Raw genomic sequence first — 18,319 nt, 5'->3', positions numbered from 1 at the left:
AGCCCAACTGAGCACGGTGCTTCTGTGCGCAGAATTCCCGAATTCAGACGCAGATGCTGAAGGCGTGTGGTCGGGCAGCGCCCTGCCCTGTCCCTCTGCTCCCCGCCACCTGGGCAGCAGCAGCCCTTCTACTTCCTATTATTTCAGCGCAGTGCATTCGTATATTTGTCTGCTGTAGTCTGCTGGCAAACATTAGCATTCAAGCTTACATTTTTGACAAATGTGCAGACAGGAATAGCATGAATAGGCATCTTAAATATTAACAACCTAAGCATCTGTTGTAAAACAAGTTTAATATATTTACTCTGTTTTTCTCACATTGTTAGAAAAGGTTACAATAAGTGTAAAATTTCAGCTGTAGTTAGCACAAGGAGTGCTTGGATCTTTCACTATCTCCTCAAGCATTCAACACAATCACCAGATAGAAATGTGGCAAATCGGGCGCCCTATTCAAAGCCAACTTGAAACAGTAACCGTAGAGTGTAAAGATGTGAATATAGGACGTTCTTTGTCGTTTGTACCTTCCTCTTAGTCTGCAGCGCTATCTGTAGAATTGTAGAGTGCTCTCGTTTTCCTATATGCTCTGTAATACTTTTGTACATACACTCATTTCCTAATTCATTCTCTATTTGAGATTGTTATTGGCACTGCCTCACTTTCCAAGTCAAAGCAATGGTTTACGCAGCAATGAGACAGAGCAGGTAGCAAAATGAGCAAGCAGAAGTGTAACGTGTTCACGCACAGGCATGCATCTAAACAAACAGCACACACACATCATGAGGCAGTGGAAGAAAAATTAAGATCACGGGCTGGTGTGCTATGTGTGCCCACTCTTGAATACAAACAGCGAGTGGAAAAGCTACAACCTACTCCCAGGAATTCCTTCATCCCTGGAATAACATTGTTCAGAGTAGAACAAGAGCACAGAATAGTGAAGTCCCCAAGCAGAGTGTAGAGTTATTTCAGGAATCAGTGCATTCCTTCCTTTTTTTTTTTTCCCACAAGTTCAAATATGTAATAAATAAGTCCTTTGTATGCAAAAGAGTTTACTGGAACAAAAAATATTTAAATGGAATGCTTTTTGTGTGTACACTTTGAAAAACGAGCTGTTTCCTTTTTATATTCTTTGCTGCTAATACTTTAAATAGGAAAGTGGCTGTCTCGGTTTCTCCTCTCCTGTTATTTCAGCAGCATGCACCAACCCTAACCTGCTGCACGCTCCCAGAAAGCACTGTAGAGCAAAGCCAACCCGTAACTCACGAATGGGATGCGCTGCTCTGCCAGATAGAGGCTGTGCCACACGAGCCCAGAGCTGTGCGCGAGCGGAGCATCTCTCATTGCGCAGCGTAGGCCCCGCGGGGCAGCTGATGAGCGTTTGCCCTCTGTGGCTGTGCTTCACAGCCGAGAGCAACCCTGCCACTGCCCAGTAGCACTGCATCCTCCGTCCTGTGGGACCACTGGCACATCCATCCCAGCCCTCAGCCCGAAAACCTTGCAACAGTGGGAAAGTCCTGAGCGAGCACTGACTCATCCTACGTTTCAGGTTTGGGGGAGAGAGGGGTTCAGATGCGTGCGGCTGCAGTTTAGGAGATGCTGGGCTGAAGTCTGGTGTTCTTTGGAAGTGATGCCACTTTTTTATTGTTGTCTATTTTTTAGTCATTTTTAATCATTGTCAGATAAATTCAAAGTCCTTTGTAAGATTTCAAGTTGTACTTTGGGGGAAAAAAATCAAGGAGATTATTTTATCAATAAAATAGATTATGTTATATACAAAAAATATATTAAAGATATATGTTAAAAGTAGATTTCTGAATTAAAAATGGAAGGAATGTGACTTCTGAAATGTTAGCCGCATTTCTAGGAACTACACTATTTTAGCACAGACACTACTGAAGCATTTTATTGCCTTCTTGTACATAACTGCCATTGCTCTCTCTAGATATATTTAATATATATCCAATGAAGCCACAAACTTTCCTTCCACAACAGTTTAAACACATCTGGAACATTTTACTTTCTTATAATTTATGTTAATAGATGTAGAGTGTATATACAATCTTCTCAGAAATCATTGCTTTTTCCAAAGGGGAATTTTTTTACTTTCAGTCGGGGAATATATTTATAAGAACAAAATAACTCAAAGTATGGGCAATTCTATATATCATTTTATTTTCTGTTATATTAGGTTGATTATATAAAGCTTTCATTTAGAGCAATGGGATGATGAAATTACAGAGGAGTGATTGGCTTTTGTTTTTTCAAATGGTTCAAGTTGAGGGCTGCAAAAATGAATGTTTTTGGTTAAGTTCGTTGGGTATGTAATATTTTTCATAGAATTTTGACAAATTAATTTAATAGAAAAGCCACAAGCCTCTTAGTATGAAATGCTATATTTTCAGGTAAAATGGGAGTTCTGCTTTTGCCATTATAGGCATCAGGCTTCAGTAATCTGCTCCTCTTGTGGAATGAACACTTTCTACTTAAAGCTATCATGCACCTACTGTTTATTTACGCTGCATTAAACTGACAGCACAGCAATCAGAGGAAAAATATGACTTACTTTCCTGAAGTAAACACCGGTTTATAGGTTAGTGCATGTATTTATATTCCTGTCGCCACTAAATAATGGCTGTCTCCGTTTTAATATCTACCTGTGGTGCTATCCATGGCAGCTGGCTCTTCCTTGTCTGAAACGGAGGAAAAAGAAAAGGAGGGCAGGAGAAGAAAAGAAAGTTTTCTAATCATTCCTTGGGGACTGTGTAGAAAACTGATTCAGTATTCCTTTCTGTGGCATTCGGAAGCCAGTTTTAAAGACACAGTATTTGGTTTTGCTGGGTGTATTTGAATTGCATCTCAAACAGTGAAAACAGAATTCCTTAACAGTATTTGTCTATCCAAGTCACTGAAATTGTATATTCAGGCAACGGCAGATTAAGGGCAGAAGCATTTTATTAATAACTGAAAGCACATATGTGTGTGTGATGAAAAATGTTCTGCAAATCTGTCACTATGCAATCAAGTGCATTTTTTAAACTTTGGTTGTCACAAAGTTGCTACTGATTCTAAAAAAAAAAAAAAAAGAAAGAAAGAAAAGAAAGAAAAAGAAAAAAGTAAATTAGTTTGACGGATAAAAAGTAACTTACAGTCCTTACTATTTATTATATTTAAATACTGCAATTTTATAAAGTCCATGTCAGTAAACCCCATTGGTATTGCTTCTCATTTTGATCTAGAGACCTAAGTAGCTAGCTCTTTAGCTGAAGTTAACTTCAGGGAGAGTAACTCTCGGTGTACACAAAGCATCCCTAAATTTTCCATCAGAGTATTCCTTTAATAGTCTCTACCCAAGATGTCCATTTTTTTTTTTTTTTCTGAAAATGATTATATTTAATACTTAGTTAGCTTGTATGTAACTTCTCTTATGAGCGGTACTGTTATCACAAACTGAGTAGCATCCGACCACAATTTGTAGTTCATACTTCAGAAAGGATATGCTATAATGATCCCTGCTGAAATGTAGGTGTTTTCTAATGCTTGCCATCCTGTGGCATCTCAGCTTACCACAGTTATCACCAACACTTTGTTACTTAAATGATATCTATTTGCTGCTTTGCAAATGTTGAATTTCTAATGGCTCCTGCACTGCATACTCTCAATAAGTATAAATTTAGAGATCCATTTCACAGGGAATTGCCAGTCTTGACATTGTTCATGTGTTCTGATCTGGTTCTTGTGCTTTATACCAGCCGAAATCTGTGTAATATAGTAGGAGTAGCATAGCAGTAGTGGAGTACGGGTGTAGAGCAGAGTTACATACCTCAGGCACTGTCTGAGTTGTAAATACACTCTTTTAAACTTGCTGGGTCTGCCTTTCCTCTCAAGCATACTGGAGGATCTTTGTAGAGGTCTGTAGACCTCTGTTTTGACAGTTCTGATATGGGATCAATTGTCAGGTATTCAGATGGGCTGAGGGACATACTAACGTATTATATAGCATTCATACCAAGGTCCCCTTTCTGCTACTTATTTAGAATGCCAAAATACCGCAGTTTCTTCTGCAATAAGTTTTCCAGTAAAACTTTGAGCATGAGTTTATGCCAGGGTTGGCACAGGCCATATGAAGGCCTCTCACAGGAGTGTGGGCCTGCAGCTAGCCTTGAGCTGTAGTAAAGCAGTGTTGGAAATGCTTCTCCCCAGCTGTAGGTTTGCAAGTGTTTAGCTCCTGCTCTCTCCTGCTTTTCTATTACGAACTGCAGGTTAGATGAACAGATGAATCTGCTCATCTGCAGGTAGACCTCAGTCACCTGAACTGCACCTGGGAGCGAAGCTTGAGGATGGGCCCCATCTATCAGCCGTGTTGGCCTTGCATAACTCCCAGCCACTATCTGCTCTATCTCTTTCCCTTGGCACATTATGACATGATATGACCTGAGGAGATGAGGGAGGTGCTTTAAACCTAGAGTGCACCTCATCTTCCCAGGATCCTGCTCTGACAGGATTTATTTGGCCAGCAGCAATCATTTGTGTGTCGTTCCACTTGCTGCTCCATGTAAGAAGTGGTGGTGCACTGGGATTGTGTATACCCAGAGGACTGTCTCCTGACCTTTTCTGGTGCCTGGGGTCCTGGTGTCAGCTCTGGCAGTGGCAAGATGTCTAGTTTTAGGTAAAGCACAGACTGCAGCATGTTTAAAATCCTTAATGTCATGAGCCCATGGAGTGCCAAAGCACTCAACTTCATACAGAATAAGGGGAAGCTGCAGTACACAATCACTCTCAGAGGCCTTAATATGTCTTTAGTTTATTTACCTATCCGAAAAATTAACAATACACGTTTCATCGAGCACTAAAGGATTAATTAATTCTTTATATTTGTAAATCAGTCCCAGAATGGAAAACATGGTAAATGCGCAAAGAATTGCTGCTCTGAACTCCAACCCACATGCAAAGGTACAACAGAGATATTTCCTTTTCAGTAACTGCACTTAGAATACGTCTGTTTGTAACAGCCAAGTAATTAAAAACATTTGCAAAGAGCAGGATAAAAATTCTAAATATCATACATGCCCCATATTCTCAATTTTAATGGATCAAATAAAAGACTGAAAAGAAGGAGAGAAGAGAGAGTGAGAGAGTGTGCGTGCACACAAACTCACAGAGGAACCAAAGGCAGATAAAAGAAGTGAGGATAAATTTTAGAGTGAGTTTTAAAATGTTTATAATAAAAAAATAAATTAACATTTTTGTAGAGATCTGTATTAGAAAGACTTTAAATCATTAACGCTTTTCATCATAGGTGGGCTTCCTTTATATATGTAAAGTTTCAGGAATAATTAGAGGCATCTTAAAACTTTAAAAATGACAGTTTTAGCTCCTAAGGATTCAATGTAATATAATAATACTGTATGCTTTTTAGTGTTATTTCTGCACTAGACATTTAATTACAGTCTTTGTGAGACATGTTATCTGTATAGTAACCAGTGCATAAAAAGAATGATATATACTTCTACATACAAGCTCTTGCTTGCCAGCTTTCTTTTTAAGATTGTAGATTAAGATCTCCAATCCAGAATGTTCATGTCTTCAATCAAAACAATTTCAGACAACTTTCAAGAGGAACGGTACATCCACTGTAATAGTATTTCTTCTCTAGGTAGCTTTATTTTTACAGTAATACCTGAACTGTTGTTTAGCAAGGTTTTTTTGTTTTTTTTTTCTGTGCAAGAGCCCAAAGTCAGCACTTCTTTGCTTGTTCAAAGGATAGACTATAGAACAACAAATGAAAAAGCATGTTTAACTTGCTTATTGAGACGTAAGATTAAAAAATGTAAGAGTAGTTTGGTAGGTTTTTCACATATACAGTTTAGTGTTTGGAAAAAGTTTTGAGCTTGCTTTTCCCATGTCAGTTGTTGAATATTATCTGAAATACATTGTGGATAAGGTAAATTTAAGAGGCTTCTTACTTTGTCCACACGTGGCTGTGGACTAGTGAATGTGTTCGTGAGGAAGATCAGGTACATAAGAGTTTGCCATGCAATATATTTGCAAATTCTGGTAATTTGTACAGCATGTGGAAGATGTTCCTCCACACACTGAGCTGCCCACAGTTCCCCCATTCTGCAATGAAGTACCTTGCAGGACCGGGAAGAACGGGATCTGCAACTAACCATTTCAGAGCAGAGCTTCCCCTAATTTCAGTACTCGTAAGAAAATCTCATCATAAAATCAATAAACCAAAATCAATCTCTGTCCCATTGACTGCATAGTATTGACTTTCTTTTTCTTCTTCACTTGACTTGCTGAATGCCATAATCCTTTTGGCCATTTCATTATCTTTTTAGGATAAAGGATAGAATCATTTTATAATAACAATTTTGTATTTGAAACTTGTGATTCCACTACTTTATTTGGATTGCATGTCCTATGAGAAACTGAATTCTACATTATTGATTAAAATGACTATTAGGATATTCATAGGTGCAGTTATTATTTTCTAAGGATATCAGAAGAATTTGCTAGATACTATGCAGGAAAAGTGAACTACTGGAACTTTTATATTTGTGTGACATGAAGAAAAATATGCCTTAAGACACATTATGCTGTCTGATAAATTGCATTTCCAAGCAGTATTTCATATAGGTTCTGTCTCTTTAAAAATGCAGTCTCCTCTATTTGCCCTATTAATTGTTGATATGTTGCCATCCACGAGACAAAAATTAGAGCTGTAATTAAATAATCATGTGATGCTCCTTAGTGCCAGTGAGAGCAAACTCATTTTTCCAGGCCCTGATGGTCACTGATTATTGTATTACTACTGGCTTGCTTTATTTTTTTTTAATGGCTCTGTATTGCTGGGTTACCTAACCACTGCCCTTCTTTGCAAAATTAAAGGAATTGAAGAGCATTAAGTCACTCAATTGGCCAATGGTCTACAGGGACAAAAAGTGGTCATACCTCCTCTGCTTTTTGGTCACTCCATTGGTTCTACTGGGAGCGCTACATCAGTGGTGTGGTTGTGTGCCATTTAATTTACACTGGTGTTTTGGCTGGGATGGATGCATATAGGGAATGCCAGGAGAATTACAAAAGAAGCAGGGTATTAAAATTCAGAAATGATTAAAATTGAAATAAAAGGATGCTGCTTCTTTGCCAGTACTCTGGCAGTCATAATGACACATAGAGATTAGTTTCCACCTTCATCTTTTCCTTCTTTCTCATTTCCTCTTGTTTATTGTTGACACATTTTCCTTATGTCTCTGCTTCTCAGTGTTTTTTTTTCACTGTTACATATTCCTACTTTTTCTCTTTCCTTAAGCATGGAGAAGCTTACTTAACCTTATTATAACAATAACAGAATAGGTTATTAATATTTAATATGCACATGATTAAAATTTCTCTCTTAAACATAGGTCAGCTCTATTATTAACTGACATGTTATTTTTCATTAAAAAAATTTTTATTCTGCCCTTACGGTTTCTCAAACACCCTTTACTTTGGTGGTGATTTAACACATAATGTTTAGAAAACTGTGTTAGGCTAGTGAAAAAAAAGAACTTACCAGTCATGGATAATCAATTATGCATGAATTCAGATATAACAGATGGAAACTGGTGAGTTAAAGTTTCTCTTTAGCTTCATGATTTTTTTGTTTTGTTTTTGTGACACCTGTCTCTTATGTATAGATAAACATCTAACATAGCATACTGCTTTTCATGCATCTTTGTGTTTTTTTGTTTCTGGGGTTTGTGTTTCTTTTTTATTGTTGCTTCTTTTTGTTTCTGCCAACGTGGCATAAACTCATTTTCCCTTGTTTCTAACTTAATATTTTTAATTTGCTTGTCTGCTAGCATTTCTATACCACCTTTCTTTTGTAGGGGTAATTATCCTGTGATGAAGTTAGCGTTTAAACTTCTCATAATCTACACAGTGTCATTTAACCTTAAAATTGTGTCAGCAAGATATGTTAAATTGCATGAGTTCACTTTTGCCTTCAGCTGCCCATGGCCTATAGTGTTATGACATGAAAGCAACAGGGTAGAGTATGGCTGTTCATATGTATTCATATATGCATATGCACACATTCTTGTGATTGTGATACTTATATAGGCGTTCCCTCCGAAGGCATTAATTAAATTTCTTTCAATCCTTTGACAATGAAACAGATTGCTTTACTGCTTTTTATTAAAAACTTCAATACAGACTGGGCATGCTATTTGTTTTGGTCATGGAAAGATTTTCATAGAACGAAATCAAGCAAGTGACAATAACCCTGTGCTATGTGCCCACAGCAACAACCAACTGATACTAAGTTAAATATTTATTTTTTCTCTCTTTTTTTTTTTTTTCCTTTTAACATAGAAAATTCTGAAAGAGCTAAATGCACACGCATAGATGTGAGATGATAATTTTTTATGTAGTTGATTCTTGTTGGCATTCTGGGGAATTCTTTTATTTGAAGGTGTTCCGTGTTTCAGAAATGCTTGGGTACGTTGATTTGAACATTACTTTTCTGTGACTGTAAAAATTTGGAGCATTTCTTCATGTGTGTCCAACCACATTTGAAGCCATACATTTTTATAAATGGCGCAGAGATGTTTTCTACCTGTATAACGATGAAAGAAAACTGAGTTGAGAGAATACACCCCGTATTTTTCCTGAGCAGAATATAGGAAAACTTCTCACGAGCATGTTACCTACATTTTTGAAGGAAAAATGATAGTATGGGAATGAGATTGTATTATAACCCACCAGAAACAAATGATATAGAAAAGAGATCCTTAGAAAATTAACGTGGACACTGTGAAAATAATTGACTTTATTGAAGCTGGAGCTCTGCTAAGAACCTTCATGTCCATGCCTCAGTTTTCCCACTCATTTCTTACTTGGATGTTCTTACATCGATATAAAATGGAAACATCTTCATTTAGAGATTTTTTTTTTTACACTGAAACATTTCTTTCAAGTACTTGCATGAGCATAAATAAACCATCATGAATACTATCCTTATTTTCCCCTAAAAATGCCACATTCCTTTGGGTTCCAAAATGCTCTTGCCCATTGCAGCCCATTTCCATTGTAAACTCTAGGCAGGAATTTTAGAAATGTAGTTGGTTTAGGAAATAAATACATTAAATATTGGAGCATGTTTTTATTATAGTTTCTCTCTCTTTTTTTTTTTTTTTTTCTGAATTCATTTAAAATCAGTGCAAGTATTTTGAATAAGGTACTTGGAGTAACATTTTAAAGTGACTTGTTTTTGCCTTATGTTGTTTGCATTTAAACTAAGCATACTCTGACACATGTATAGGTGACCTTTATCTTAGTGACACTGCATATGCTAAACATTTTTTATTTTAGGGCCTGGATATTAACAGATACCTTGTTCCTTAAAAGAACTGTGAACATTAACAGCTAATTGTTCCTGAAAAGAACTGTGAAAAACTCATTCATTTCGTCTTCCTTATTGCGGAATCTTCTGAGTTTGAAATTGGAGTGAGTCCTAAAAGAAAAAGTGAATTCGGCCAAAACCACCAACTTTCAATTTGTTTTACACCAAAACCACACATTTTGCATGTATTTTATGTACAGTGAATATTGACTCCTGTCAAGTTTGGCCATAATTAGATGCAGTTTTACTTAAAAGGTTTTGAACCTTAAAAATAGTCTAGAAGAACCTGGGCAGAGTTCTGAGTTAACAATGAAACTGGAAACAGGACATTTCATGTGGTTTTGGGTTTCATAATGAAAGTTTGACATAGTTCAAATCATCAATCAGTTCTAACCATTTCCTTAGACTTAAACTCTTCCATATTATTTTTTTTTTAGTTTTTATTCACACTATCAGGTCAAAGAAAAAGATGATTGCATGTCCTGTTGATGAGATGCTGTAATGTAACAGATAGATGCTGTTGGAGCACACAGTGCAAGCACCGGAACCCTAGCTGGCAATGTTAGTCCTCCTGCAGTGCTAACCGCAATGGTTCAGATTGTTTTCTGCCATACTGTGCAGTTTTGCTTGGGCTGTGTGAAATTCATCCTTACTCAAAAGTGTCACAGTAAACTTCTGTCTTCTTAAAACCTTTTTTTTTTTTTTTAAATTTATTTTTATTTTTCATTATTTATTTATTTATTGCCTCGGGAAGAAACGCAGTGGTTAGTGGTGATGAAAAAGGAGTCAGGGAAGGGAAGGAAAGCCGTGTCAGAACTGCAAAACACGTTGGAGATAACTTGGTGTAGCTTTGCTCTTAACAAGCAAAACCAACAGAAACATCCCTGGTTTATATATCTGGGGGAGCATAGTTTACATATCTTTAAATTAAGAGAACTCCTTTTCAGATATATCCCTAACTCCTTATCAACCAATTCTTCTATCAGGCAACAATCACATGCTAGTCTCTTACCTAGGAGTTATCTAGCTCTGTCATGACTAGGGCTTTAACAGGAACCATTCTCTTTTCATCTCCCCATGTCTCATATTAAATATCTTCTCATGATAGGCATGAAAATTATACCTCTAGGGGAGAAATTTGGGAAATTAGTGACCTGCAGAACACACACGTATGACATAGGTAACTTGGCTGATCCAGATGCTGGTTTTCCTCCCTCCTTCCAGCTTAATTGCATTAAAACAATTATATAAAACTCTATTGCTCTTTTTTTTTTTTTTTTTGGTTGCTGTTTCTGTGTGGAAGTAGTTTGCTGTAGTTGTCACATGGAAATTACAAGCATGACTCATCAAGGATCTACTCTACTGTTATGGATGGAAGAGGATATGGTCTAGAAAATGCTTTTAAAAAAATAATAATTGAAGCTTGTTATTTGAGGGAGTTTGGAAATCCACAGTCATAAAAATATTGTCTTATATTAAATACCATGCTGTTAGTGTTTGTGGAAGTTGCAGTGCTGATATACTTGGGGAGTGAACTCAGCTTATCCACAGAGGAGGTAAAGATTGCGCAACTACAGAGTAAGAGTTATGTGATTAAGCCATTAATATTCATCCCTGTAATCTTTTATGGGAATGTGGACACCTGCCTACTGCAGTTTCAACCATGTAGACTCTTCGTGACAGCCAGGGGTAGAAGAATTTCTATTCTCGTTAGCAGTCAAGCTCACCCTTCACTTCCTCTCCATGCCAACAGTTTTGTTGGCTTTTCCTCCATAATTTTCTTCCAATAATTTGACTTGTGTAGCAGCAATGGGCAAATCAAAATGACTGTTGGGACCACATTGGTATAAATGTATGCATTTACTTCAGTTGTATCTTAGTCAACATAGATACAGAGCTATGAAAGGTGCTTATGCAAAATGATGCAGTAGTTTGACTAAAAGCAATTTGTCTTACCCTAAACTGCATTTTGCATATTCCTGCTCAATCCTACTTTTAAAACAAAATTCCATTATTGAAATACACTGCAGAAAATGTTTGCAGGAGTAAACGAGCCTCGTCACATAGGCAATCAATAGGGAGATGTCTGTTTGTATATGATTTTACATATCTGCAAGCTGGCGGAGACATCCAACTACAAAATACTGCACCATGGGACACTGTGTAGATATCTGATACTTTCCAAGGGATTTGGGGTCCGTAAACTAATGAATGCACTACATGTAGCCATATATGTAGATTTTTCACCTCTGGCGAATATGGTAAGGATAATTTACTTCACTTAATAAGCAATTAAGTGCAGTTCAGTACAGCTGACTACTGTAAGTTAAATATCCATTTTATAGAACTGTTTCAGGACATTGTATGTAAGAGAGCACAAACGAGCAAAAATTGCTCATGCAAAATGTGAGAGGGGACGACAGCTTGTGTGCGATGCCTCTCGGTGCTATGAATTTCATTTCATAGCACTTTTGCTTTCTGACAGGCATACTCTCCAGGCTGGGGCAGGTTGCAGTGAAAAAAAATCTAGTTTGGTGTGTAACTTGGGAGCTCAGCGTGGGGGATGCGGCTGAGTGCTGTGATTCCCATTGGCGTGCACTGAGACATTGGGTGGGGTGAAAGTTGTGATTGCCACAGCCAGGTTGGCTGGAGGGTTTCAGTGTTGTCAGGGCAAGACAGAGGTGAAGTCAGTCTGAGAAGACTGAGAAGCAACTTCCATCAGAGGTGCAACACTTGGTAGGGTTTCAGGACTCAGTCTGCACCTCAGCACCACTGTGTTGAGGCTTACACAGAGAGACATGCGAAAGGAAAGCAAGGATACACCTTAATACTACCCTTAATACCTCTGTCTACCCATGTAGCAATAAGTGCAAACCGCTAGGGTGCAAACTACCACACCCTCAGAAAGCCAGGGACTGTTATTTTTACCACCTTGCTGTCCAGCAGTCACTGCTACCCACAGATGTCCCCTCGCAGTGGGGAAAATACTGTTCAAATCCTCAGCAAAGTGAATTTCTTGATGGCCCTGCTGCTACAGCACTTCTCTGCATCACCTCCAGCATGGGCTGGAGCTGATGAATTACCCAAATGGCCGCAGAGTTGTCAGAAATACGTACGTGCAAAACCCAATCAGCCTGATCTCCCCAAAGAAATCTGATAAAAGAGAATACACAGCCATACTGGTTTTGCTCTGCTGCCAGGTCCTTTCTGTTCGCCTTGCACAAGAGCCAAGCCTCAAGACTTGGGCCCATATTTCCTTATTTATTTTAAACAAGAAAAGATTGGAATAGAGACCTTAGAAGGCACCGAGGCACCATGCCACAGCAGAGAACTTGTATTGTTTTGCAGCCACTGAGACTGCTGCTCAAGAGTTAATTCATTGTGGGGTTGAAGAAAAGCAGTCCAACTTTTTTAACTATTTGTCTTATTTCAGCATAACCTGGGGTGAGATGCATTTACGTATCAGACATACAGTGCAGCAACTTAATTAAGGATTAATAAGCTTTATTAAGCATATATTTGTCCACTGTTTGTTGACTAGAAGCTATGAAAAATGTGATGTTACTCTTGCTGCATGTTTAAATGATTGCCTTCATACGTATCCATGACAATATCTATTCATCTTCTCTTCTTTATATATGTTTTTATTATAAATATATTCTAGTGGAACATTTTAATATCAAAGTTGACACAGTGAAGTGTAAATTGGAATAGGTCAAATGAAAATCAGATATCTTTATCTTGAGTTTATTCCAAGTAGTTGGGTATTGATAAGAGAGATCTGATTGCTGCCTGTACGTCAGGACGCAGCAGCCCTCAGTTACCCATGCCTGCTGGTCAAAGCCCGCATTCCACGCTCCGCCTGCCAAGTCTGCGGCAAATAACTTTCCCAGACATAGGTGATATGCAGAAATTAAATTAATCCGTGTTGCAGGGAGTCTACAGGGCTTAGCACATATATGCAGTTTCAAGAAGAGAGCGATTTTCTGTAATCATTTATCTCAAGCATAGGAAGCATATGCATGATTATATAATTAACAGAATATTTGTTTGTCAGTGTTTGGTTAGTGTGCATAATAATATCATTATTAGGCCTTCTGTGCTCCTGTATTATCAGATTGTTATCTCCCTGCTCCTTTAATTCACCGTCTCTGCTTTTTAGATTAATCACTTTGTTTAACGCTGAACATTTTAAGGGCTTTTTGACCGTGAAGGGAATGGTTTGTGACACCAAAGCAGAAGTTACTTTAGAGCAGATTCTAATCTTTTTGTTTTCTTGGCTGTTGTCATTGTCGTATCCGGTAATCACTTTTGTAGGGTGGTGCTCGAGTCCCTAATCTTGTTCCAAATCATTATTTTTAAATATCTGCTCCATTCTAACCAGCTCTGCATCTCTCCAATTTCCCTCACTGCCCCTTCTGTCCATCGCACCGCAGGCAGCAGTCGCCCATCCCAAACCCCCTCTGCTTTCACGTTTTTCTTCTTCCGTGGTTGGTGCTGCTGCTGCTGCTGAAGATGACTGTACCAGGCTTTCCTGGAACAGATCAAAACTGATACAATGCTGATACTTTCCATTGTGCTCGTGAAGTTTTAATTCTTCAAGTTAACACTATCTTTCCTCCAAAGGCTCAGATATATCGGGAAATAATTATTCTTTGTTTCTTTTTTCATTATTATTTTTATTTATTATTTTGGAGGGACTGAATAACATTCAATCTACCGTCTTGGAAAAACATCGGTTTCTAAATAAACAACCATGAGGCATTTATCCCTTGATCGCGTATTACGGAAGGTGTCGTCGACATTTTCCCTTGTTTTTCTTTGTGAAACCTGTTTCTTGTTGTTGTTTTTTTTCCCTTTCAGCACTCTCGGTAGCAGTCTTAGTAACCCTTTTCAGGACATGCAACATCTGTACAACTTTTCACGTTTACTATGCATTCCACCTCCACTTCTCTGCTTTGACTAACAGCATTATGTAACACTGTACTCATTTTCGAGCATTTCATTTCTTTGCTTCTGAGATTATAATCTGTTTTGTGCCTTGCTAGATATGATAAATATTTCATGTATTTCACCCTATTACCATTTTCCTTTTCTCCCCATGCTGTCTGTTGCTTATTTCAGTAAACGTCAGCTTCTTTCTTTACCCAGCCCTGATACATTCCCCTTGTTTTACAGTAACATGCGTGGTGATAATTTAGCTCTTCCTACATGTATTGATTTGCCTGTTCTTTGTGCAGAGGCCATGCTCTGCTAATCAGCCTCCCCACTCCCCTGCCTTTGCGCCTTCAAGTTTGTGTGTGCAGTTCACGAATTCTCTTAAGTTGCTACCCTAACTATTCTGGCTGTGTGTCTGCTTGTGTAGCACAGTTCATCCCTTCTTTGCCTGATGATGCAACTCTCCTTTTCAGACACAGCCTAGGCAAACAGAGCACAGTTTATCAATAAAGAAGTTTAATTTCCCCCTTATCTCGCGGCTTGTACAAACTTGTTGCGTTCAAGTTTGTCTAGTTGGGTTACTTTTTTTCCGAGTGCATTGTGGGAAGCCCTACGTCTGGCTGGCAGCTATTGATTTTGTCCCCGCGTTACCATCTTCCAGGCTTCGCCCCTCTCCGCGGACCCGGCGGTGCCGGTCCCGTCCCGCACTGCGGAGGCGGAGTCTGAGGCCCCGGTGGGGCGCTACCGGGTGACCCCTCCGGGTGCGCGGAGGGGGGGGGGGAGGGTTCCGCTGTGCGTTGGCAGCGCGCCCGCCGCTGTTCCTTCAGCTCTGTCGGTATAAAGCTGGGAGGGGGAAGAGCAAACTTCCTGCCCCGCTCGCTCCCCCGCCCGCAGCCCCGCACTGCCGCGCCGTGCACCTGCCCACCGCACAGCTCCACGAGGCGGGGCGGGGGCCGCGCCGAGCACGCCGGCAGGATATTGTTCAGCCTTCACCCCCCGCCCCTCCTCCTCTTCCTCCTCTCCCCCCCTCCCCGACGTTCTTCTCCCCCCCTCCCTCCCGCCGCCGCCGCAGGCCCCCATCTGCCGACTGCGGGCGTTGCGCGGCGCTGCGCGCTGGGCATTGTGGCGGCGCGGCGCAGCGCAGTCAGGGCCGCCTCACCCGCACGCAGCTGCCTGCAAATTCGTGCGCGCCCGGAAGCCGCACGCCCTCTTCCCTCGCCCCCCCGCCGCTCACCTACCGGCGGCCCCCCCGGCCCGGCCGGGCCCGCTCCGCTCCCCTCCCCGCTGCGGCCCCACCGCTCTGCCCCCCCACCCCCAGCTTCCCGGCTCCCTTCCCCCACGCCTTCACCGCCGCCGCCTCCTCCTCCTCCTGCTCCTCTGCCACTTTCTCTCCCTCCCAGGACGCGTCGGATGATCCGGGGCCGCCGGGGAAGGGCTCCGGGCAGCAGCAGAGAGGCTGCGTCCTCCTCCTCCTCCTCCTCCCGTTTTGGGGGCTGTGGAAAAAAAAAAAAAAAAAAGAGAGGGAAAAAAAAAAAGAAGCCGGTGGTGGCCTCGGTGTTATTTTGTATTAAAATGAGGAGGAGGAAGAAGAAGCAGCGGCAGCGGCGGCAGCGAGCGGTAGCGGAGAGGAGGAGAGGCTGTGAGCAGGGGACGGCGGCGGCAGCAGCAGGAGGAGGAGTAGTGATGAGTCAACTAATAATTTAATGGGGACAGAAACAGAGAGGGAGAGGGGGGGGGGGAGCGGAGCGAGGAGCTCCGGCCGGGGACACACACACACATACACACACACACACAGAGATATCCGTGTAACATCCAGCAACAACACCGAACCGGCCTAAATCACCACCGTGCCCAGGCAGCCAGGGGAAGGGAGCACTAAAAAACAGACAGGGAGGGAGACAAAAAACAAAGCCTGCCATTATTATTCTTTTTCCATTATTATCGTGGTTGGGTTTTTTTGTGTGTGTGCGGTTGTTGTTTTTTTGTTGTTGTTGTTGTTGTTTTTCTTTTTTTTTTCTGGTTTGGGTTTTGTTGTTGGCTTTTTGCAACCTTTCCATTTGATATTTTCTCCCCCTACCCCCTCCATCCCCATCTCGCTCGTAACTCTTCTCCGGAGTTCCCAGATTTTTATTTTTATTTTATTATAATTTTTTTTTTCTTTCGCTTCGCAGACAGGGGGCCAGATCTAATTATTTATCTATTTATTTGAGCACTGATCTTTTGGGGATTGGTTTTTAATTTTTTATTATTATTATTGTTGTTGTTTTTTTTTTTCCCATCCTCGTTTCTCCCGGCTTTGGACTCGCAGGGAGTGCAACCTCGTCACTTTTTGTAGTGGTGCTGCTGGGTGCTTCCTTCCTCCCTCCGCGCTTTCTCTCCCTCCTCTCTCTGCGCTCCCCCCGCGCCCACAGCAGCCCCCGGTAAATGAGAGGAGACAGGTCCTCCTCTCTGCATTTTTTTTTTTTTCTTTCCTCCCGGGACCGCAAAGGCGAGATTAAAAGTGGCGTTTTAGTGCCTTTCTCCTGCGATTTTCTCGACACTCTTTTTTTTTTCTTCTTTTCTTTTTCTTTCTTCTTTTTTTTTTTTCTTTTTTCTTTTTCTTTTTTTTTTTTTTTAAATCTCCCGTAGCGATCTGCGAGGCTGAGGTTTCCGCAGAAAGTTTGGGGGCTGTTACGGTGTGTATTTCTGCGGAGGGGGAGGGGAGCGGGCTCCTTCTGTGTGTGCTGCTCCTCTGGGTGCCTATTGGAGAATAATAGTGTAAGTGACAACCTAGAAGTAGACTTTCTGCTCTTCACACTGGATAGAAAAGCTGCCTTTTTTTTTTTTTTTTGGCTTTGATTTTTTTTTTTTTTTTTTTTGCTAATACCCCCCTCTCTCTCACTTGCATTGGTTTTATTTTTGAAAGGACAGCCAGACTTAAGTCACCTCCCACCTCCATTTAAACCTGCTACTTTATTTTTATTTTTATTATTATTCTGAATTTTGAGCACTTGTCTGATCAATTGCTCTTCAGCTCCTTCCTCCGCCGATCTCTCAAAAGATATTTAATATAGATTATTATTATTATTATTTTTTGTCCATTGCCATTTTTGCTCATGGCTACTCTGTTTCTCGCTACCTATTTTTGCCCCTCCCCGCCTAAAGGAAAATAGCAACAAGAAAGCAAGAGAAAAAAGAACAACAAAAAAAAAAGAATATTAGGGGAAGTAGTCCTCAGGTCTGCTGCCCCCCGCGCCCCCCAGAAAGGGGGGACCTAGGAAAACATCACTCTCGAACTTCTTCCTCCTCAAGAGCTCGGGCTGCAAAGGAAACCTCCTTTGTTTTTGTTATTTATATGCTGTCAAGTTTTGAAGTGGTGAGTTTCGGGTCGGTTTTGCTAATTTCACTCCGAAAACTGCAGTGTTTCTGTTTCTAGATAAGTACTTTGCTTCTTTGTCTCTTTAAAAGGTCACAGCGAAAGCTTGGCCTGGATCGCGAGAGCCATATGGAACGGATAAGTGCGGAGCCTCTCTCAAATGTGATTATGGGGTTTTATGGGGGAGGGAGGGAAGAGGAGGGGAAACGAATGGGGAGGGGGCTGGTTCGGGAGGAGAGAAAGAACCGGGAGAATAGCGTCGCGACAAAAGGGGACCCCGGCCGACTCCCATTCAGAAATTGCGCGGTGCGCCCGGGCGCTGGGAAACCGTGCCTCGAAATTGTGCTCGGCCCCGAACGCCCGTGCTGAGAACTTGTAGTTGGGAGAGATGCCTGAATGCGAGAGCCGGGGACAGTCGGCCTGGCAGCGGAGCGGAGAATAGTTGCTCCCTGCAGCCCTCTCCCTGGGCAGGCCCCGCTGGTTGGTGCTCATCACTATTCCACGCTGAGGTTTCAGTGAACTTTAGCCTTGGGCATGGAGTTTAAATGAGTAAATTAGGTGTTTTATGTGCATGTAATTTTGCTTTGTAACATAAAGCTTTTTACAAGATGACTAAGCGGGGAAAGGATGCCGATGGGTGG

The 18,319-nt window shown here is 40.9% G+C and overlaps 1 protein-coding gene across 10 annotated transcripts in view; it reads left to right on the top strand.

The window, feature by feature from the left end:
* SATB1 (SATB homeobox 1) overlaps positions 1–18,319 on the top strand; it is a 91,600-nt gene that overhangs the window by 1,213 nt on the left and 72,068 nt on the right. For 2 of the 10 annotated variants that reach the window (XM_040682244.2, XM_015281486.4), the window contains exons 1-2: positions 15,888–17,678; positions 17,771–17,840. The exons of 2 other annotated variants lie outside the window; for them this stretch is intronic. The gene's annotated coding sequence lies outside the window, so the exon portion shown is untranslated. Of the gene's footprint in view, positions 1–1,314; positions 1,544–15,887; positions 17,679–17,757; positions 18,159–18,319 lie in introns of those variants that run through there. 6 more of the 10 variants (NM_001199644.2, XM_015281488.4, XM_040682225.2 and 3 more) reach the window with 4 other exon arrangements.

This window comes from Gallus gallus, chromosome 2 (genome assembly GCF_016699485.2).
Source record: "Gallus gallus isolate bGalGal1 chromosome 2, bGalGal1.mat.broiler.GRCg7b, whole genome shotgun sequence".
NCBI lineage: Eukaryota > Metazoa > Chordata > Aves > Galliformes > Phasianidae > Gallus > Gallus gallus.
The sequence above is the reverse complement of the archived record's forward strand: the minus strand, read 5'-3'. Positions and strand labels throughout refer to the sequence as shown.